This window comes from Zootoca vivipara, chromosome Z1, assembly GCF_965207765.1.
Source record: "Zootoca vivipara chromosome Z1, rZooViv2.hap1.1, whole genome shotgun sequence".
In the NCBI taxonomy this organism is placed as follows: Eukaryota; Metazoa; Chordata; class Lepidosauria; order Squamata; family Lacertidae; genus Zootoca; species Zootoca vivipara.
Window position 1 is genome coordinate 18,704,275 of NC_142583.1, and position 22,633 is coordinate 18,726,907.

At 41.2% G+C, this 22,633-nt stretch overlaps 1 protein-coding gene across 9 annotated transcripts in view; it reads left to right on the plus strand.

Moving 5' to 3' along the window:
* The window catches only part of MTUS1 (microtubule associated scaffold protein 1), a 109,936-nt gene that overhangs the window by 5,841 nt on the left and 81,462 nt on the right, over positions 1-22,633 (plus strand). The window contains exon 1 of one of the 9 annotated variants that reach the window (XM_035112826.3): positions 13,595-14,756. The exons of the other annotated variants lie outside the window; for them this stretch is intronic. The gene's annotated coding sequence lies outside the window, so the exon portion shown is untranslated. Of the gene's footprint in view, positions 1-13,594; positions 14,757-22,633 lie in introns of those variants that run through there. 9 annotated transcript variants of the gene reach the window in all.

The window sequence follows — 22,633 nt, forward strand, 5'->3', positions numbered from 1 at the left end:
CCCAGATTTCCAATAAAAATGGGGAACAGTAGAGTGTTTAGTTTCTTTTAAGAGCATGGGTGTCATTTTGAGGTATGCAGAGATCTGCTGGAGTCTTGCATTAACTAAATCTCACAGTGGTGGATGATGTCTCAAGACAGGAGTGGGGCTCCCAAGAGCACACCTGCATGTGTCAAAGTTGTGAAGAAGTCTTGGCTATTAGTTATTCTAATTTCCAATAGTGTGGTAACACTAGTCTGTGAAACAACAACAACAACAAGTCGTAGAAAATGTTGGATGTTTGTTTGACGGATTCCTTTGTAATAAAGGAAGAAAATCAGTGGTATGAACATGGAAGTTTAAATACTGCAATTCAAAACACACGTATAATTAAGTATCACGCCTCTCAACTTGTGATGTGGTTAAGCTCATCTAGCTTTGGAAAGATGCTCAGTAGTTTCAAATGCTTATACTGTACTTTTGTTTCTATTTATACAAAACACTGCTGGCAAAAAGAGGGGGACTGGAAAGTTGAATTCTGACACCGTTGTGCTGTGGTCAAGGAAAGGTGGTGTGTGAATGATTTCTTGAGGTTGATTTAAAAATGAAAGTATTTTAAAAAATGCTTTTTGAAACAAAGCATGCCCCAAGCAATCAATGGCCCACTAAAGAAATGTACAGGACAAACTCGACTGCTTGGAATGAGATGATGAAATCCCTAAGTGCTTTGCTTCAGTATGTTGGCATATAAAGTGCCACTGGGTTAAACGTTTTCCAGGCATCACTTGTAAAGTTTTTTTTGGGGGGGGGGAGGGAATCAGGTTACATTATAACAGATGTTTAATAAACCTTCATTGCAGAATGTATGCACCAATGAGCAGATTGTGTTAAGGTAGGAAAAAATATGAATCTCTCTCTCTCTCTCTCTCTCTCTCTCTCTCTCTCTCTCTCTCTCTCTCTCTCTCTCAATAGTTTTATTTGCTATTTGTATGGGAAACCTATAGTCAAGTTTAAGTCTTACAGAACATTTCCTTTCCTTTCTTGCCTTAAAAAAATGAAAGTTAATTGGTGAGCTGCCTGTGAGACTGCAAGCCTAAGCATGTTTGCTTGGAAATGAACCCCATTGAAAGCACTGGGACTTGGTTTTGACTAAGCAAGTTTCTTCTGCATTTGGCATAAAGAAACAACTGAAGTATTTGCATGATGAGGTATGTGTGCCTTTTTGATTGAACCTATGAATATGTAAAGTTAGTTGATGATGATGGATGCATTCCAGGGGTTTGGAAGCTACATTTCTACAATGAGTAGGTTTAAAAAAACCCTAAATTTTCTGCTTCAGTTGTAGTGTGTGATCTGTTCAACTACAGTAATCAGTTGTAACTGGTTGAGTACAAGGTGTGGGTTTGGGAGATTTTTTTTTTCAAAAGCCGAGGTATAGTAGAAAAGCCTTTGACTGTGTTGTGCTTTAATGACTGTGGAGCTTCTGGAATTGGAAATTTAACTGTACTTGTAAAATACACCCCCCCCCCTGTTTCTCCGAAAATAAGACACTGTCTTATATTTATTTTCCTCAATATTTTCGGGGGATGTCTTATTTTTATTACGCGTCCAGCCTCGTCGCTTCCTTGGCACCCTCCAGAACTGCGCCTATCACTATGTCTTATTTTTGGGGTATGGCTTATATAGCGCAAATGCTTAGAAATCCTGCTATGGCTTATTTTATGGGTATGTCTTATTTTAGGGGAAACAGGATATATATTATATAATATAATATATGATATGATTAATATAATATAATATAATATAATATAATATAATATAATGTCTTTCAACAAATATCTCCAACTTATTGTGCAGGGCAGTTCCAAACAGGAATACAGCATTTCAGCTTATTTGCTGCTGAACTTCAGGGTGGTATAGTAGTCACAAGCTGGGCACTTCCCCAATTCTTGGAGACTTCACAGTGAATACTTTTTAGCAAGTTGAAACTCATACTGGTGTTTCCATTTGAAACAGAGGCAGCTTTTCATAGTCAGCCCCAGAGTACTGTACTCTCATTTCCTTGGGTGCACAGGATTAGGTAGAACCAGCTAGGTAAAGAAAGCTTGCTTACCACAACTCCATGGATTTATTTCACTTGCATGAAGCTGTTGGTTAAACACAATAACCTTCATTGTGGGTTGAGGCTTTTGCCTGAATGTGTGAACTACATGTCTTGGAGTATGATGAAATATTTGTGTCGTTGGTTCGTTTACTTTAACGCATGCAATTTTCCATGATGAATATGTAGATGTGAACTCTCAGATTTTTACAGAAGAAGCTGATGTCAGTCATAATATTATGGTTAGCAGATTGCATCTTAGAGATCAATGCTTGAGGAGAGTACTGTACTAAGAAAACATTCTGACATTGAAGCTACATATTGGGTTATGCTGTTTTGTTGTAGGAAGCTGCTTCTCTGATGGGATAGAGTTATTGACTGCAAAACGATTGATTGAAGTTAATGGGATAATGCCACAGAAATGATTACGTATTTACCACTACTGAAATTTCATGTTGCTAGAGTAATCTTCAAGTCATGTGGGGTGAGGAGAGATGACATGATTGGTGCGGAGGTTAACTTGGGAACTCTAGAATTCCCTTAAGGGCATTTTCTTGAGTGATGGAAAGTGTTCTCCGGGATATGGAATGGTACCAAATGTTAATGAGGGGGAAATGGCTGTCTTTTGCTTACTCAATCAATATAGATTTGCCTTGCATTCTTGCATTGCAGACTGGGGGAATTCAAACATTGATCCGAGCATTGCTTTTAAACGTAAGGAGAGCCTGCTGCATCAGGCCAGCTTCTCATCTGGTTTTCACACTTGCCAACCAGATGCCTGTGGGGAAACCCACAAGCAGGATTTGGGTTAAGAGCATTCTCGCCTCCTGCAGTTTCCACCAACCAATATTTAGAAGCATTACTGCTGCAACTGTGGAGGCAGAGCATAGTCATTATAGCTAGCAGTCATCAATGACCCTCTCTTCCATGAATTTGTCAAATTCTCCATTAAAGCCACGTGTTCCCATTCATCCTTCATTTAAAGTCCAAGGGCTGAGAGCCAAATTGCATTACTGCTGAGAGGTATGTGTGACGGGGAGATACAGCCATTTCTATGTACATGTTGTATATTTAGGTAAGCATGTAAAATGTGCACAAGCTTCATGTTATCCTTGTAAGAACGTTAAGAGTCATGGTTTAATATATACAGAAACTAAATTGTATAATGTAGTAACTATATCAACATCTCATTGCGCTGTTGCTTGGACTACATCTGATAACTTCTTTTTAAAATCCATGTTAGCTAATGGCAGTTCTGGGTTGCTTCCATTCAAGTGATAACATAGCAGTCAGTGACTGCTATAAGAGAGCACTATGTTTTCCCATTTATTTTCTTGTTGGGAATCACTTTTAATATAAGCAGAGTGTTTGGTACTGTTATTCCTGCTTCTTCCTAAATCCCACGCTTTGCCAAAGGAAATGAAAATGTTTTCATTTCCCAGTGCTTTTTCAGATGAGACTAGTTACTCAGAATGGTTGTAATTCTCACTTCAAGCATGCAAAGACCTCTCTTCATATCCCAGAAAAGTGCAAATTATGAGAAGAGGGCTTTTCGTCATTACTTCTTTGGTGGTCAGCAGGAAGCATACCTAGCTGTAAGTAATAATAATAATAATAATAATTAATAAATAGGGTATGGTGGTGATTATCATTCCCACCATGGAGACATAGCATGAAGACATTGACATCTCTTTGGCGATCACTCGTAGCTGAGTAAGATTGTCTTCCATAAACAAGGTTTTAACAATGAGTCCGTAAGTGACTGTGGAGGCCAATTATGGATCTACATGTCCTTCCACAGTGGGGACATTGGTTTCTGGGCAGGAGTTGATGACGGTGTGGATTTGCCAAGTGTGCCTTCCTCTTAGCATGTTTCTCCCTTGCGTCCTGTGATTGAGTGTCTTCAAAGCCCATGACACCTTTGGTAAAGGCTGTTCTCCAACTGGAGCGCTCGCAGGCCAGTGTTTCCCAGTTGTCAGTGTTTATACTACTTTTTTTTAGATTTGCCTTGAGACGGTCTTTAAACCTCTTTTGTTGATGACCAGCATTACGCTTTCCATTTTTAAGTTCGAAATAGAGTAGTTGCTTTGGAAGACGATAATCAGGCACCCACACAACATGACCAGCCCAACGAAGTTGATGTTGAAGAATAATTGGTGATCTTTGCTTCTTCCAGTACACTGATATTAGTTCGCCTGTCTTCCCAAGTGATGTGTAAAAATTTTTGGAGACACTGTTGATCGAATCTTTCGAGGAGTTGGAGATGGCGTTTGTAAGTGACATACTTTAATGGGGAACAGCATGTTGAAGGTTGCAGGTTCAACCCTTAGCATCTACCACTGCAGGAGTCAGACTGTGGAAAGAGCCCTGTATGAAATCCTTGGGAAGACTGAACAACTTTGCAGAAGCAGGATTGTAACTTGATGACGGTGAAGGTATGAATGAGCCCATCAAATTGCACTTGTGGCTGGCAATACAGTGCAATCAGAGTTGTAGTTCACACTTTTAGCTGACAGTGTTTAGCTGCTGAGAAATCCAGCAATGTGTATCCATGTTAGAACCAGCCCAGAGGCCCTAACTACACGTTGCATATGCATGCATGTAACAAATGCCCAGTGGCTGGTTTCTCATTGAGAACCATCATGGTGTAGTGGTTAAGAGCGGTAGACTCGTAATCTGGTGAACTGGGTTCGTTTTCCTGCTCCTCCACATGCAGCTGCTGGGTGACCTTGGGCTAGTCACACTTCTCTGAAGTCTCTAAGCCCCACTCACCTCACAGAGTGTTTGTTGTGGGGGGGGAAGGGAAAGGAGAATGTTAGCCACTTTAAGACTCCTTAGGGTAGTGATAAAGCGGGATATCAAATCCAAACTCCTCTTCTTCATCATCAGGTGGGAGATTCGGAGCAGATAAAAGTGACACTTTATCCTTTCCCTGCACTGTGCTTCTGAACCCAAGCCACTTCCCCTGCATAGTTTCATTTTTTTTTAATGGTAGCTTACTTACACACTTACTGTATTGAATAATAAACAAATCAGTTCAGAACAAGAACTTTAAACTTGGTGATAAATAGCTTTCTATTTTAAAGGGGGGGGCTAGGAGACAGATGCAGACAAAAAAGCATGTTAGCAGGATTCCATTTGCTTCACACACAGAAGAGCCATTCACCAAGCTCTTTAGTCTTCCCAACCGGAGGAGCTGTACATGTCCCTAACTAACATATTCCTCTTGTCTCTACTCCTTTTCCCTTCATTTCCTGACAGAAACCCCCATTGCATTAGGAGAAGGAACTAAGACCAGAGCTGTAGCAATGGGGAGGGCTAGGCAGGTTTTTTGCCCTGGATGAAGCCTGCAGAGGGGTGCCACTGAGGCTCCCAACCCGTGTGTGTGTGTGTGTACACAAATGCATGTGGGGGGGGGCAGCGGCGTAGCTAGCCACTCAAGTGCCTGGTGCAGCTGTGTGTGTGTGTCCTGCAGCTGGGGGGCGGGGAGAGCCAAGCCTCTCTACCACTTGGTGCCTCTCTGCTGCCTCCCCCTCAGCTGTAGGGCAGCTGAGGGAGAGGCAGAGTAGGCAGAGGCAAGTCCCACGCTGCTGTTTCAGGCAGCGCGGAACCTGCAGGCACCTAAGCTGCCGTGTCACTCCTAAAAAGTTTTGTGAGCCCTTTAAAAAACAACAACAACCTCATTTTGTCACCCCCTCTGTGATGACACCTGGGATGGACTGCACCCCCACACCCCCTTCCTCCATCACTGGAGGGCCCCACACTGGGTCTTTGACCCGAGTGAAAATAAGCCTAGTTTCGCCCCTAAGACTTACAGCTTCTGAACTATATAGACCACCTCCGATCTTGCATTCCAAGCTCACTGCAAAATAGTTCGGTAAAATTATAAGGGAGGGGGCAACCTGCCCTCCATCCGTGTTGCCGCAACATTTTTGCCAAGTTTTATTCATTTTCTAAAATGTAAATAGTGAAATTCATTGTCTGAATTCTTGTGACACTTGTTGAAAAATTGTAAAAGGGAGTAAGTAATAGCCAAATATAAACTAGATGACTTTCTGTTGTTGATTTAAAAAACCATATTTCCTGTTCCTGAATTTACCATTTTTCATGCTTGTTGGCTAGTTCCCTCCTTGCTCCAAGATGAATGGTGGAATTATTCTTAATTCCTAGGGAAGGTACCCAAATTCTTGTCATTAGCTACCCCCCAGTTTCACTGTTAATACAGCACTTTCCTGTACTACTGTTTCTCCCCCCTGCCCTCAAATCTTATTCTAATTTAGGTACCATTCTATTTTAGTCAGCTGTTGTGTTGGTGCTCTTGCTCACTTTTGAATGGCTGTTGTTGTTTAGTCGTTTAGTCGTGTCCGACTCTTCGTGACCCCATGGACCATAGCACGCCAGGCACTCCTGTCTTGCACTGCCTCCCGCAGTTTGGTCAAACTCATGTTCGTAGCTTCGAGAACACTGTCCAACCATCTTGTCCTCTGTCGTCCCCTTCTCCTAGTGCCCTCAATCTTTCCCAACATCAGGGTCTTTTCCAAGGATTCTTCTCTTCTCATGAGGTGGCCAAAGTATTGGAGCCTCAGCTTCACGATCCGTCCTTCCAGGGAGCACTCAGGGCTGATTTCCTTAAGAATGGATAGGTTTGATCTTCTTGCAGTCCATGGGACTCTCAAGAGTCTCCTCCAGCACCATAATTCAAAAGCATCAATTCTTCGGCGATCAGCCTTCTTTATGGTCCAGCTCTCACTTCCATACATCACTACTGGGAAAACCATAGCTTTAACTATACGGACCTTTGTCGGCAAGGTGATGTCTCTGCTTTTTAAGATGCTGTCTAGGTTTGTCATTGCTTTTCTCCCAAGAAGCAGGCGTCTTTTAATTTCGTGACTGCTGTCACCATCTGCAGTGATCAAGGAGCCCAAGAAAGTAAAATCTCTCACTGCCTCCATTTCTTCCCCTTCTATTTGCCAGGAGGTGATGGGACCAGTGGCCATGATCTTGGTTTTTTTGATGTTGAGCTTCAGACCATATTTTGCGCTCTCCTCTTTCACCCTCATTAAAAGGTTCTTTAATTCCTCCTCGCTTTCTGCCATCAAGGTTGTGTCATCTGCATATCTGAGGTTGTTGATATTTCTTCCAGCAATCTTAATTCCGGTTTGGGATTCATCTAGTCCAGCCTTTCGCATGATGAATTCTGCATATAAGTTAAATAAGCAGGGAGACAATATACAACCTTGTCGTACTCCTTTCCCAATTTTGAACCACTCAGTTGTTCCATATCCAGTTCTAACTGTAGCTTCTTGTCCCACATAGAGATTTCTCAGGAGACAGATGAGGTGATCAGGCACTCCCATTTCTTTAAGAACTTGCCATAGTTTGCTGTGGTCGACACAGTCAAAGGCTTTTGCATAGTCAATGAAGCAGAAGTAGAAGTTTTTCTGGAACTCTCTAGCTTTCTCCATAATCCAGCGCATGTTTGCTATTTGGTCTCTGGTTCCTCTGCCCTTTCGAAATCCAGCTTGCACTTCTGGGAGTTCTCGGTCCACATACTGCCTAAGCCTGCCTTGTAGAATTTTGAGCATAACCTTGCTAGCGTGTGAAATGAGCGCAATTGTGCGGTAGTTGCAGCATTCTTTGGCACTGCCCTTCTTTGGAATTGGGATGTAGACTGATCTTCTCCAATCCTCTGGCCATTGCTGAGTTTTCCAAACTTGCTGGCATATTGGGTGTAGCACCTTAACAGCATCATCTTTTAAAATTTTAAACAGTTCAGCTGGAATATCATCACTTCTTTGAATGGCTACGAAGTCTCTAAAGTGATGCCAGCTTGCTATCAACAGAGGTGAAGTGTTCGTGCAAGATTCAAGTATTCTTCTCTGAAAAAAAATATACTAGCTGCTTTGTGTTAATCCTGTGTGTCAACAGTTCAGTGTTTGTTGGACACTTTGGGAATGAATAAGGGTGAACAAGCTGAGGCTTGAGCTGGACAAGATGGAAGTACCGTGTGTCAGGAAGACAACTGATGAGGATGGAGTTGCACTTCCTTAAGCTAAGGACCAAGTCCATAGCTTGGGGTCCTTCTGAGCTGAACACAGGTGGTGTCTGTTGCTAGGTGTGCCTTGTACCCATCTAGGTTAGTACAACTGATATCTCCCTATGTAGACACATTGGACCTTGCCGCCGTAGCCAGGTACTGTAATGTGCTCAGGGGTGTCAACAGGACTTTCTGGGTCTAGACTGTATGTCATTTGGGTCCTCTGCCCCACTCACAAACAAGGACACAAGTTTGCATAGTTTTTATTCGCTTTTGTGGGAGGGGTGGAGCCAGGTTTTTTTCTCGCTTCTCCCCGGCCAAATGGCTTAGGTGACGCAACTTACCAGGAAATATGACACTACTAATGTGAGCTTGTTGTGTTGTTGCATTGCCCACATTACTTTCCAGCAGATGTATATTTAGAACATTAAGACAAGGGTGTCGCCCAGCAAAGTACCTTGGTTGACAAACGCCTTAGCAGTCGAACGTTTTGGCTCCCGAACGCTGTAAACCCAGAAGTGAATGTTCCGGTTTGCAAATGTTCTTTTGGAAGCTGAATGTCTGGCAGGGCTTCTGCAGCTTCCGATTGGCTGCAGGAAGCTTGTGCAGCCAATCAGAAGCCGCACCTTGGAAATTGAACATTTTGGAAGTCGAACAGACTTCTGGAACAGATTCCATTTGGCTTCCAAGGTACGACTGTAGTTCTACATTGCCTGGAGTAGCTCAGTTGGTAGAGCACAAGACTCCTAATCTCAGAGTCATGGGTTCAAGCCCCACATGGGGCAAAGGGTTCCCACATTGCAGGGGGTTGGACTAGATGACCCTCATGGTCCCTTCCAACTCTACAGTTCTATGATTCTACTAGCACAAGGCTTTCCACTTGCTCCTCTCCCTGTGTGCCTCTGCATCCTTCCCAATTGTGTTGTGGAGGGTTAGAGGAACCCCTGAAACAGATTTAGGTAGGTGAGTGGGTTAGAGAAGAATGAATGTGAGCTCTATTGAACAACAAAAAGTCCTTGTGCTAGAGGAACTTCTTCTTTGGATAGTGCTCAATGCTTTTTAAAAATATTCAGTTGTAGGCTTCCTGCATATTTAGAAAGTCTATATGAGGAGGAGAAATAGGAAACATGGGAAATGTGCAGGGAGTGCATGTCTGCTGAGCATTTTCAGTATTATGATCAGGATACTTTGTAAATATGGCCAGGATCCAAAGTAATATGAAATTAGCTGAGTGAGCCAGAGATGGCTTTAGAATTATTGACGAATAGTAGCCCTCAATTCTTTTGTATGGTGAACAATTCTGAAATTGTTCTGAGTGGAGTTCAATGAAGGAGAAAACATTCCACAGGGTTAGTGCAATATAATTGTAAACATTTTCCACTCATACATTTGTATGAAGTATAAGTATACCCACTAGGAGTACAAATTAACATCTGGTAGGCTGCATTTCAGTACATGCCTGGTGGGTACAATTTCTTTATTTAAAAGATTTATGTCACTTTTTAGCCTCACAAGATAACTTCCATACTATATTCAAATGCAAAACAACAAATAACCAGAAAATAAAAATAGTAAAACGATCCATAATAATATTTGCTACGGGTAGTAATATTGCAACATAAAGGTAGCTGATGGCATCAACAAGGCTTAGTTGCTAATTTTGTTGCCAGAGGATCACTGCAAATGGAAACTGGTAACTCTGTGATATCACACTGGCATTTGCTTCATTTTGAATATTGGGAAGCTAACTAAACTAAAATCAGCAGGAAGGCACGATTGCAGTCACATCGAGCTGATTTCTTAGGCTAGTATATTGATGAGAGAACACTTCTGTAGAAGGTCATTCAATAACACTGGTGTAAGTTATATTTATCACTTGTGTACAGTATAACAGACTCTGGTTAGAGTAAAGCTACTATTAATACTAACTAGTTATTTATGTACAACATGAGGGGACAACAGTTGTAGAGAGAGGAAGCTTGTAACATCACCAGTTCTCTCCCACCTTGAGTAAATGGAAGCTTTCCTCCCAGTACAAATTGCAGGTATGTTTATCTCCCTCACTCCCAAATCCAGACCTACCTCCATTCCAGACTCCTGATATGGACCCTTCCTCTCTACCATGAATTTGGGAAAGAAAAAGTTTGCACTTGGCCCATAAACAATACAGATGTAATTTGGCCCTGATTTAAGAACCACTTAAGGATTTCCTTTGTCAGCATGATTGTGTAGATGTGAAACACCCCTATTAAATTGTAATAAATTAAACTGGTTGAGCAGGTTTGCTGCCATCTTCCATCTACAAAGTCCTGCTTCTAAACTTGTTGAAAGCAGCTTATTCACACGAATTGCTTTTATGAAGCATTTATTTATTTATTTATTACAAAAATGTTGCAGTGCGATATGCTCCTTGTTGAGGATTTCAGCTGCTCATTTGAATTCTCCCCCTCCTCTGGTTTCCCAGTAGCTCTGTATCTTATCCCTACCCTTGCTTTTCATAGCCTATATTTTGTGGCCATTGAACATGGTTGGTCCTTATTTTACCTATTTGGGAGGGAGCCCCCCCTTTTCATTTTTTCTAAACTTTTTTTCTTTTTCATGTGCAAAGCTTGGGATTCTCCTGAGGCTGCTGGTATTTCCCTCTTGTGTGCAGGTGCTGTTTTGGCTATAGAAGTAATAGCACTCCCAGTCAGATGATGGGAAATAGTGGGAATAATAAATATGGATCACTAAGGCAGAAAATAAGATGAAATATCTGGCCTTTTGTGAATGTTTAAAGACATATACAAGTATTATTCTCCTACTGGTATATATTTGAAGTACAGTGGTACCTCTACTTACGAATTTAATGCATTCTGAACTCACGTTCGTAAGTCGAAAAAGTTTGTAAGTCGAGTCCCATAGGAATGCATTGGGAGAAAAAATTCGTAAGTCGAAGCAACCCTATCTAAAAATTCGTAAGTAGAAAAAATCCTATCTAAACCGCATCCAAGATGGTGGACGGAGCTCCGTTCGTAAGTAGAAACATTCGTAAGTAGAGGTACCACTGTACTGTATAAGGTTAAAAATTATCATAGAATTGTAGAGTTCGAAGGGGCCCTGAGGATCACTGTGCCTGCAAAGTTTGAAGAAGCCTGTTGACACACTGAGAATATTTCCCCGGTGCAAGGGCCAGCAGTTGGCAGCCCCAGGGCCAAACTTACCTATCTAACCCCCCCCCAAAAAACTCAGTGACAGATATATTGTTGAGTAACATGGTGGCAAAAATACTAAACACCAACCACTTGCGGGGGTGGGGCAGACACTTTTAGTCTCCATTCACTACTTGTGGTGGTCCTCCAACAAGTCAAGATGCTGAGCAAGACCATTTAAGGCAAATACTGTACCTATTCAGCTTGGCAAATGTGTCATGAAATTCTACTCAGTATTGATCGAGAGCAAGATTCCAATGTAAAAGTTAGCTGAGTAACAACTTCAACACGTTTCAGGATACCAAAAAAATAGACCAGAGGCAAATAATATTTCATCCAAAATCACTGCTATGGAAGGCAAATGCGCATAGTGGCCACAAATTCAATCCATTCAGGATTGGCATTGGCATTGTCCATTAAAAAAAAAATCCAGCTGCAGCAGACTTGACTTAAACTTGCAATAACTTTTGTAATAAGACTTAACACAAAGCATACTATGTACAGAACACCACACCAGAAGGAAAAGAGATAGAAAGAGAAAGTGAAACCCAGGCTTCCCAGTTTAAGCCAGCTGTACCCAGCTTCTCTGAAGGAATAACCCAAACATCATGAATCTTCTGCTTGTTTCTTTCGTACAGAGAAGCTTCCAGAACCCTCTTGAATTAAGTAGAATAGGAAAGATCTCTACACATCAGATCAATACTTTCTGCACTAAGAAATGTAAACTGACAAAACGAACATTTTTTAAAAATGAATTTTGTATTTATTTAGAAGTTCAAATTGACTCTTGCCAGTAATTCAGGACTTGCGAGTTAAAAAAGAAATGAACTGATGAAGCTCTTACTCTGAAAGCAAGCAAGACGTAGCTGATGCACTAGACATTGTTTGTTTAACTGTCCTTTATCCAAAGATCCCAGGAGAACCTGAAGTTTGCAATGTGACATTCTAGAGGGGTTTCATGTATTCTATTATCTTCTGCTACTCAGTGCAAATTATCTGTATCCTTGAAGACTAGGAAGTAGCATAGGAATGTAGATTGTGTATTAAAAGGAATAGGAATGTAGATTGTGTAGGGTAGATTGTGTATTAAAACAAAAAACAAAAAACCTAGCAGACTATGGACCTTATTGGGGTTTATGACATCAAGGCACTGGGAAAATATTGATAGTGGAACCATTAGAGCAGGCACCCCCAAACTTCGGCCCTCCAGATGTTTTGGACTACAATTCCCATGCAAGTTATCCATCCATAGGAATGGACAACTTGCATGACTCCAGGTGTTTTAGAACTACAGTGTCTGTCGTCCTTGACCATTGGCAATACTGGCCGAGGCTAATGGAAGCTGGAGTTCAACAACGTCTGGAGGGCTGCCAATTTTCCCTTCCTGGAGTATTATGGTTATTTATTACCCTCGTATCAGAGTGACTAGGGAAGGTAAAATGCAAACAGATAAAATCACAGCTGAATACAAAATCCATAAAATGCAGATAGTCTTGTGAGCATATGGCTTTTACTCACTACCAGTAGTAAAATGGATCATGATAAAATGGATCAGCTTTTTTTTTTTTTTTTGCTGTAGGATGTTTGGGTAAGGTGTTCATGGAATACATTATCAAAATATAAGTTTTAGGCCATATCTGTGCTACAAACCTACATTTGCTGAATAGGCCCAGTACTTCTCCCACCTCACACTCAAGAGTTCTGTGGACCATAGTCAATTGAGAATGGTTAATGGCCTGTCATGCACTTCCTGTGGTACCCTGCTGCCTTCAGTTGCAGTAGAGAGGATGCTGTAGAGGATGCTGTCCATTCACCAGTGATTCAGTTGCAGGTCCAATCAGCTCTGAAGAAGAAACTGGGAGAGTGGGGACTATCTTTTCCTCTGCCACAGGCAGCAAAATGTCTTTATTTGCTCTCTCTGTGTGTATGCACACCCTGAAGCAGTCCTTTGTCCCATTATTATTATTATTATTATTATTATTATTATTAGTTGTGACCGACTCGGGGGTTGCGGCGCTCGTCTTGCGTTATTGGCGGAGGGAGCCGGTGTACAGCTTCCGCGTCATGTGGCCAGCATGACAAAGCCACTTCTGACAAACCAGAGCAGCACACGGAAACGCCGTTTACCTTCCCACCACCTATTTACCTACTTGCACTTTGATGTGCTTTCGAACTGCTAGGTTGGCAGGAGCAGGGACCAAGCAACGGGCGCTCACCCCGTCGCGGGGATTTTAACCGCCGACCTTCTGATCGGCAAGCCCTAGGCTCTGTGGTTTAACCCACAGCACCAACTGTAAACATATTGCAATGTAATTTTGTGCCATTGTTCAGTTGAATGTTTATATTAAATACCAAGCAGCCCTAAACACTTTGAGAGGATAGATGAAGTATAGCTTCCTCTTAATATGTCTGCTTTCATTCAATTTGAGATTTGTTTATATCGAACAGGTAGCAATTATGTAGAAATCTTTTCTGTTCTGAGTATTCTGTTCTGTATACTTTTACCCCTGCAATGTGATTGCAGGGGTAAGAGTATACAGTACTAGAGATAAATCTAAATCTGATGCTGAGATTTGTTGGTAGTTGGCAGGAGTCTTATTTTCTATTGTGAGAAAGCAAAGCTGAAATTCTCTTACCGCACTTTACAATGTTGTTCTTTAAGTTAAGGCATTTTTATATTGAGGTCGGAGACTCTGTATCCAGATTTATTTCAAAGCAAGTGTGTTTAAGGTCACAGCTCTGGTTGGTATGTCTACAAGATTATTATTTATAATGTTGCAGGGAGAAATTGGTGTAAAATAGCATTTTCCAATAATGGGTAGTTGTAGCTTAAAACCTTGCCGTTAAAGAAAAGACTGTCAACTCTTTAAAGCATTGCCTCCTATCCATAAAAACATGCAAAAATGGGCATGCTTCTGAAAGTGCTAGTGTTGTGACTCTCCTTGGATGAAACTTTATTGGTTTCCAAGGGCTGCTCTGCGCCACTAAACTACTGTGTATAGTTCCCTCCTCTCTGATTCAAAGGTGGTTTTTTTTTGCAAATCGTGCTCTCTGTCAGTTGCTAAGCAACATGGAATGCTAATAGCCTACAGCTCCTCCCACAGCTAAATGGCTAACCAGTTGCTCACTTTCACAAGCTGTGCTTTCCTTTTACTGTAAGTAAAGTTGTAGGGCTTGCAGGATATGTACATGCCAGCACCCTTCAAAAGCCACAAAAGGCTTGGCAAGAGCAGAGCGGTGCACTACTGGCAAACAACTAGCTCTTGATGCTTGGTTGGCAGCAAGTCCCAGGAAAATCCTTCAGCTAGGAAAAAGTTACTAAACTCTGCCCTGTCCTGATCTGTGAATGCAGCACTCGCATGACAGGAGTCTTTGTGAAAAGTCTGCATTTTTCCTTTTGTCTTAATGGATGCTAGGAACTGAATATGCATACCGCCGCACAAACATGGTGAGTGCCTTACTGCATTTATTTTAGTTCATGAGGAAATGGAAGTTTATTCCAAATGCAAAAAGTTTATTTTTAAGTGCTAAAAGTCAGAATAGTTTTCTTGTGTCTGGTTCATCTTATGGGAACTTGTTTTGGCCAAGAGAATATATATATATATATATACTATTTTTGTGTGCACACTCGTAAAGTATCTAGTAAGTTTTATGAAAGCCAGGGTAGATTGTGTATTAAAACAAAAAACAAAGAACCTAGCAGGCTACGGACCTTATTGGGGTTTATGACATCAAGGCACTGGGAAAATATTGATAGTGGAACCATTAGAGCCTTCCATTCTTGAGAGCAAAAACATTTTAATGCAATTGAGCAGCTGAATACACGCTTGCAATGAAATAGCTAGATGGAAGTCAAATGGGGAAATAGCAAGTTAGTAAATGGAGTAAAAGATCTCTCTTAAAAAAATTGTCAGGTTGGATTATAGGCATTTTTATCTGTGTTCTGCTTTCTAACCGCAAGTGAAACGATGTGGTTTTACATGCCGGATGAATGTAAACACTACTGTCACAACAACTACTAGGAATTCAAGTGCTTAACTGTGTCAAGGATGCTTCTTGCTTGCCAAAGTAGAAAAGGGGGAAGGGTTTGTGTTTGTGCCTGTGACTTTTGCTTGACTGGAATGTAGCCTAGTATACAAAGGTAAGAGGCACACCTACTGTTCTGCCATTTTTTGGGCTCTGGCCCCACCCACCCCTAACATGTGCCCCCCCTGCAAGTTGCCTATGAGGGAATGTGTCCATTGGACTAAAGAAGGTTCTCCACCCACGCTTCAAACTTCAGTTAAACTAAACTATGGTTTCAATGTGCATGTGTGACATACTAGTGCACCCTGCTGTAATGATGTTAAATTCTCGAGAATAATCTTTTGGAGAATGTTCTCGAATTTTCTCGATTAATGAGAATATTAGAGAATTTTCATTTAAAATAGGAGAATATTTATTTTAATGCATTGAAAATGATATAATTAGTTAATATACATGTTTAATCATGGGTAAACCTGTTCAGATGGCAACCAAAAACTAAATAAAAATATAGAAACGTCAACTGTTTAAATCAAGGCCACCTCACATGCTGTTACACATAGTTTTATAGGCCTAGGTACTTTAACTGTATAAAGCATTAAAGCTACTTTCTGTAAAAATAAATAAACCACACTGTATGGCCAAGGGTATAGAATTGCTAAGAATAAGGTCACACCAAAATAGAAAAAGGCTATTACATATAGTTAAAATACATACGAATTCAAATGTTCATCAAATTAAATGAATAGCATTTTTTTTTAAAAAAAAATGTTTTCTGTAGCTCACATTTCAGAACTCCCAATGGTGAATGACACAATGCCCAGTATTGTACTGTAACTGGATAAAAATAAAATAAAATAATTCATTACTTACACTGGCAATATCACAGCTTGACTTATTATTTACTAGATTTTTAAAATGTGAGTTGTAAAACTGGTTCTTACATTAGAATTTACAGTCTGTGTAGAATATTCTTCAGAGAATTTTCTAGCAGAGAATATTCTCGAGAATATTCTAATTCTCGAGAATTTTCTCCGGAGAATATTCTCACCTCACATCACTACCCTGCTGAAATCCTAGGCACAATACTTTGCTGCTCTCCAATTCCTGTGTTGTCAGGAAACAAGACATGGTCTCGTTTAGCACGGCGCCCTTGTTAAAGTAAATATAATATTGGAAGAGAAAAAAGATTAAGCTTTCTATTACAGGGAAATAATCGTTATGTAGGTTATTGGCCAACGTCTAAAAGATACCAAGCATCAGAACAACCTGGCCACAATAAGGAAATTCTCCTCTTGTTGTTCATTTTCCACCTTTCCATTTTGATTCTCTGGCCCCATATCTGCACAAACTTATTATCCCAAAATACAGACGTGCTTTTACACTTGCAAGACTAGATGTTTTGCCATCTGTGGACTTGAGAGTCGATTCCAAAAGATCATGCCTGAGAAACGTCTTTGCCCCTGTGGAGACGGTAGCACCGAAACAGTGGCACATGTCCTCCTGTCTTGTACTCTCTACAAAGACCTGAGGAACGAGATCATCACCCCACTCATAATAACCATCCCAGGGTGCTAAACTACTGCCACAATGTCCTTTCTTCTATCCGATCAAAATGAGCAGATAACAGCAAAGGTTGCTAGGTTCATAGCAGGGGCAATCAGAGTAAGGGCCACTAACTGACTGTTGATTCAGGACTTTAAATTGTGTTCTTGCTTATCTGATATCATGTGATGGCAGGTGGGTGTGGCTTGGCAAAACTGCCTTATGGGCCAAATTGGGAAGCCTTGCAGCCTTATTACACCTGTGGGTCATAGGCTCCTATTACATGGGCTTGATGTAATCTGGTTTCCCCAAGAGTGACCCATACCTGAAGGAGCGTCTCCACCCCCATCGTTCTGCCCGGACACTGAGGTCCAGCACTGAGGGCCTTCTGGTGGTTCCCTTGTTGCGAGAAGCCAAGTTGCAGGGAACCAGGCAGAGGGCCTTCTCGGTAGTGGCGCCCGCCCTGTGGAATGCCCTCCCATCAGATGTCAAAGAGAAAAACAACTACCAGATTTTTAGAAGACATCTGAAGGCAGCCCTGTTTAGGGAGGCTTTTAATGTTTAGTAGATTATTGTATTTTATTTTTCTGTTGGAAGCCGCCCAGAGTGGCAGATGAGTGGGGTATAAATAAATAAATTATTATTATTATTATTATTATTATTATTATTATTATTATTATTAATCAATTCTTAAAATGCTGTGTGCTTTTTAAAAATATAGTATTTGTTCTTGCACTCCCAAGAAAGGTGTCTCTGCCACTATCTCTGTGGTTTTGAAGCCCAAATCTCTTCAGATGTATGGGGTTTCTCGTGAGTAGGAAAGTAACACTCCAGTGCTGCCAGTCCTCACTAGCTAGACATAACCTGTTTATTCCCATTCATTCTTCTTGCAGATTTATAGTACAGACCCAGTAGTGTATGTGTGTGGTTAAGAGGATATTGAGTATACAAAGTGTGTAGGCCACTTCCTGCGTTCCAATTTTTAAGTATTTTATTAAGGAATCAAATTACAGTAAGGGTAGAAATGGTTGACAGCTTATATTTCAATGCAATATTGCCTTGTGTCTAATCCTTACACTTTATAGGTTCTGATTGCCCAGGGGTTCAGTTCTAGCAGGGAACAGGTAGAACTGTGCTCTAAATATTTTTAAAAGCTTCATTATAAATATTGAGGTGGGTGATGATGATGATGATGTAGTATATGCCGCCCATATGACTGGGTTGCCCCAGCCACGCTGGGCAGCTTCCAACAAATTAAAACACCGCAAGACATCAAACATTAAAAAACTTTGCTATGCAGGGCTGCCTTCAGATGTCTTCCAAGAGTCCAATAGTTGTTTGTTTCCTTGACATCTGACGGGAGGGGATAGTTGTCAGGCAAATGAAAAGAAACACAAGGGAACATTGTTTAGTAGGCTTATTCATGATTACTACTTTCAAATGCTTTAATATTTCTGTGTGTTTTCAAATGAGGTAATATTGCATTCTGGATAATTGTAAGCTGCTTCCTGCGTGACAGTGGCAATGTAGTACAGATGGCATGTACAGCTTGATATCTCTGAAGTTTCACATGCCTCAACATACTGCTTCCGATACTTATATTAAGCCAGAATTTAAAAATGTAACCTACTGTAATGTGAATGCCTGCCTGTCTGTGTCTTGGGCTCTTTTTGTGCAAGCGCTTAAAATTAGCATCTTGCTGTGTGGCCTAGATGGGTTCAGATTGTGTGCAATCTAAATTAAAATGCACCCTGCTTGATATTTTGAAGAAGAAAACGTTCCTCTCTTGTTCTGGCCTTCCCAAATAATTGGTGTTCCTCTGCTTAAAGATTGGCAGTGGTACAAAAACACATTAGCAGTAGCTGCTGAAGTGATAGTGTTAATATGAATCAGGTGTTTGCTTTTTAAAAAAGTAGTCTTGTGCCTTAATACAACTATTGATCTAAATACCCCAAGCCCTAAATCTAAAACATGCTGTGTCTCTCAGACAGCACCTACGCAATCTATTTGCAACTGGAATGCAGACAGTGAAGTGTCCCATGCTTCCAGCACAGTTATCCAATTTGCATGCTTCTCTAGCCTAGATATCTGGAGAAAAGTGCCCTCTTAACTAGAAATCCATTGTGGTTTGCAAGTGCTGAGTGTGGCAGGAAGTAATTGGATAGGGCAATGTTAACCCTTAGTTGCTGTGTCTAGAGATACCTATTACATTTCTGCTCAATAGGTAAAAGTAAGTTTGCTTCAAGATGCTGTTTTCTAAAGGTAAACAAAACAACTCCTAAGGTAATTCTACTCAGTTCATAATGGGATAACTGATTAGCAACTGCCTAGGATAAAACTAATGGAATAAATGCTGCAGAAATAGAACATGATCTGTACTGTGTTTGTTACAGCACTGCAAGTCAAGAGATGCTACTCTTCTCAGATAATTTTTTCATCTCCTTTATTGTTTTATTCTAATGACAAATTTTTCAGCTTCGGTGACTACTGACAATGAAAATGAAGTGAATGCATCAAGACAGTACAAACATCTAGCCGAAGCTTAGTCCGATAAAATGTTGCTATGTACTACATAGAGGACTTAAAATTTGTGGAATATTAGTAAATAACTTGGAACATCTGAAGAAGTGCGCATGCACACAAAAGCTTATACAAACTTAGTTGGTCTCTAAGGTGCTACTGGGACGCGGGTGGCGCTGTGGTCTAAAGCACAGAGCCTAGGGCTTGCCGACCAGAAGGTCAGCAGTTCGAATCCCCGTGACAGGGTGAGCTCCCGTTGCTCGGTCCCTGCTCCTGCCAATCTAGCAGTTCGAAAGCACATCAAAGTGTAAGTCCAGCGGGGAGGTAAACAGCATTTCCGTGTGGTGCTCTGGTTCACCAGAAGCGGCTTAGTCATGTTGGCCACATGACCTGGAAGCTGTACGCTGGCTCCCTCGGCCAGTAAAGCAAGATGAGCGCCGCAACCCCAGAGTCATTTGTGACTGGACCTAATGATCAGGGATCCCTTTACCTCTACCTTTTAAGGTGCTACTGGATAATTTTTTTATATACGGTATTTCAACTGCCTCAGACCAACCCGGCTACCTACCTGAATTTGGAGTATCCTGGTAACACATGCTGTGCTCTTGTAAATGCACACTGCCTCCTTGATTTATCCAAAGAATATATTGGCAAGATTTTGTCAAAGGAACACGAGGATCATTATGATTATAACCTTCCTTTTAGCATGTGCACGATAGTGAGATGCCAGTCGCTCTGGAAGGTTTTTATAATGTACATTTGATAACGTTTGTAGATGTGCTAAGTTGAATGTGCTTGGTTTCAGTTTTTGGCCCAGGGGGAACAAATGTCATGTTTTAGACATTTCCAGCCTAGAAGGAAAAATGTAAAAGCAGGAGGAGAAAATATAGACTTTTCTTTTCAGCACAGTAGAAACTTGAGGGCTGTTAGAAGCTCATATCTCTCTTTATTAAAAATAAATCTGGGGGTGTATGACTGCAACGAGGCCCTGAAGGGAATTTTCATGAGTTTCCTGGGGTCCAGTGGACTTTCAGCACTATTGTGCAAAAAGTTTACAGATTGGATGGATTTGCGTTTTATTAGATAAACATAAAATAGTTTCTGGCTGACTCATGGAGGAGTTTGTGACTTTAGTGCAGCTTCTAAGTTATTGAATGTTTTTGCAGTTTCTCTCTCTAAAATGTAAAAAATACTACTGCCGCCAACATAAATCGAGACCTCTTGCACTGTTGGGGTATTGTTCTTTTAATACTTAATAGCTAGATGTGGCGTGCTCAGAATGGTTGTGTAACTTCATTCCAGGAAGCCATTTACAACTCTTATAAAACTGGGTGTTTTTTTGGGATTCCTGACTCAACACTGCTCCCATACAGATTTTTTAGGCATTGCTGTGGTATGCAAACCTCTTTATATCTGTGTGTACTACACTGGCTCTAAAATGTTTAGATTAATCCCATGTGTGTGTGTGTTCTTTGTTGTATATTGTTATAACGCTTGGATTCTTACCATTAAAAGATAAAGAATTGTATTTGTATTGTGGGGGTGATGCAATATGTGACTTTCAAGTTGTGATGTGTGTCAAATCTTAATAGGCTGTGTTGTTTACCAGGATATCTCTCTTAATGAAACATTCAAGCACTTCTCTGTATGTTTCTGATCAGAGCTGCATAGTTCTAGGCAGCCAACGATTGCAGCATGTCCAGTCCTAGCCAAGCCCCTAATCAGCCAGAATTTCAGGATTAAACCTATTTCTTACTGTGGTCACAAGCTTTGTTGTGTGAAGATAGAAAATGGTGCTCTGCAAATGAGCCACTGCCCTCCTGAGGCACAGGAGAACCTTTGCAGTGTTCATGCAATTTTCATTTATTTCATTTCCTCAGACTTTTGTAACACTGCAGTGATCTGTGCTATGCCTGATCGAGGTGTTCAATCCCCTGTGTGTCATCTGTTGGCTAAATGGAAGGGCTGCAGTAAAATAAACTTCGAACTCTTCAGGTGTTTCATTTTAAGTTACCGAAACACTCTAGCATACTGTAACATTTACATTGCCTCTGTTTTCTGCCATGGGCATTGCAGAGCGATGCCTGCTAAGCATCAAGTATCAATAACGAGGGCCTACCAAAACAAACTGCTGTTGGGAGGTACTCCCAGCTTCTGAGTTTCATTCTTCAGAAACATCATAATCCTGAGCCAGAGTGTCTCCCAGAGGCAATAAAAGACTTTGGGCAGGTATATTATAGTTAAGGATGACTAAGCATACCATCAAGCCATCCTGATTTTATTTGAATGTTTTGTTTTTCCTGCTGTAAGCCTTCAGGGAAAGGTGGATTAAAAGTTCAAATAAACAGAGTAAGCAAGTGATAACGTTGCCGCCGTGCAAGGGTATTACAGTATTTCCAATAGTGTTTCAGGAAATGTTTGCCATAAGAGTGCCTTGGTCAAGTCAACAATATATAGTAGATGTTAGGGATGATACACCAGATGGACCTAAAGTCAACAGGGTGTAACGCAGTGTAAGCTTCATAAATACAGTAGTGCCTTGGGTTAAGAACTTAATTCGTTCTGGAGGTGCGTTCTTAACCTGCAACTGTTCTTAACCTGAGGTACCACTTTAGCTAATGGGGCCTCCCGCTGCCGCCGCGCCGCTACTGCACGATTTCTGTTCTCGTCTTGAAGCAAAGTTCTTAACCCGAGGTACTATTTCTGGGTTAGCGGAGTCTGTAACCTGAAGCGTCTCTAACCTGAGGTCCCACTGTAATACTAAGCAGTAAGTGTGAACTTGTGGGTAGTGTCATATACTCCCATCCTAAATAGGTTGCAGATTCAGGTCATCATCAGTCGCATCTCTGGCTTTTTTTCCATCCAGTGATGTTTAGCATCATGAAGTTATAGTCCAGCTACCTCAGGGTTGCCACAGGTTCCACATCCCTAATATAATGGGAAAATACAGTGGTACCTCGGGTTACAGACGCTTCAAATTACAGATGCTTCAGGTTACAGACTCCGCTAACCCAGAAATAGTACCTCAGGTTAAGAACTTTGCTTCAGGATGAGAACAGAAATCGTGCGGCCATGGCGTGGCGGCAGCGGGAGGCCCCATTAGCTGAAGTGGCACCTCAGGTTAAGAACAGTTTCAGGTTAAGAATGGGCCTCGGGAACGAATGAAGTTCTTAACCCGAGGTACCACAGTAAAGGTAATTAGAAGGATGGATTGATTTCTGAACTTTTTGCGTGCAC